Consider the following 1,377-nt stretch of genomic DNA (forward strand, 5'->3'; position numbering starts at 1 on the left):
TGAAGCTTTGCTGAGAAGTCTGAAAGTGAAAACAAAATCCTTCAAACATCATATTCTAATTCCAAAAGGAAATTATTTACATGAGGCAAGGCAACTGTAATAATTATTTTGTGGCATTGACAGGTTAGTTAGCTAAAACAAATAGATTAATTAATACATAAATAATAAGCTAAAACCAGATGTGCTTTCAGTTATTTATTTTAATTGGAATTTTGACTACGTATGTTTTGACTATATACATTTGGTTTGTACAATTAGCTGAGAAGATAAAAGTGATAAGTAAATACCTGTAGCTTCAACTCTGATTATCCCACATTGCTTTATTTTTTATCAGCCCTTTAAGTTTATTTAATTTTATTAAATTTTACTCATCATAAAAGCAAAAACAGGGATATTTATTTTATTCTATGATGCACCCCAAGCATCTAGAAATTTTCTCAAATGAAATGTTTTCAATAAATACTTGTGGAATGAATGAATAAAAGCCATTTCATTTTCAGAAGGCTTAGCACTCTAAAGTAAATGTTAGTTTTTAACATATTTTTAAAACCTTTTACTGGGCTTCTTAAGCATCAGGAGTTGCAGTGGACACTGAAGTTCAACAAAATTAGGTGACTTATAAGCTCACATAAAATTTCATGTTATGGGTAAAGCTGGAAGCCAAAAATACTGTACTTAAATTTTTTCAACTCCACTGATTCTTATTGCTTATGTCATCATTGGCTTTTGCTAGATTCTTCAGAGATATTCTTTCTTCTCTGAAGCAAACAGGAGGTAAGTCACATAGGGAGGCATTTGCTTAACTGTGGAAAACAGAAAGATACTTTCTTCCATGTTGATTGAAAATTTATATGTGAGAACAAGTTTTAGGATTACATACATGAGCTGACATTATCACATAATGTTCTTCCCCTGAATTTTCAAAGTGTTCAACTACAATGAGTGGTGATGTTAAGTATTCTATAAACTTGGAAAGGTAAAATTAGAAAAAACATTTAAACATAGTTGAAACTATTTCTTTGGGCCTCTGAACAGCCAATGAAGATTTAATGGAGAGCTGCCTTTCTGTCTTTCCATCCATCGTATAAACTACAGGAAAACCTCTTCCAAAGGAGATAGGGCAATAAAATTTTGGCAAGGTTGCTTTCAAATAATGGTTTTAACTTGAAAGATCATTAAAATTTTTACCTCTTCTCTTAAAAATAGCAAGATTGCTATATATGCTTTGTAGGTATTAAGTGGTCACAGTCTGAAGATAAAGAATTAGTGGTAAGGAGATATATTATATGAAGATTGTAAACATGCCACCTTTGTTGAGTATAGTGACACTGTCACATCACAATAACAAATATATATCCACCTCATATTACAATAGCT

Source organism: Otolemur garnettii, unplaced genomic scaffold (assembly GCF_000181295.1).
Source record: "Otolemur garnettii isolate 467f Iridium unplaced genomic scaffold, OtoGar3 scaffold00279, whole genome shotgun sequence".
Lineage (NCBI taxonomy): Eukaryota > Metazoa > Chordata > Mammalia > Primates > Galagidae > Otolemur > Otolemur garnettii.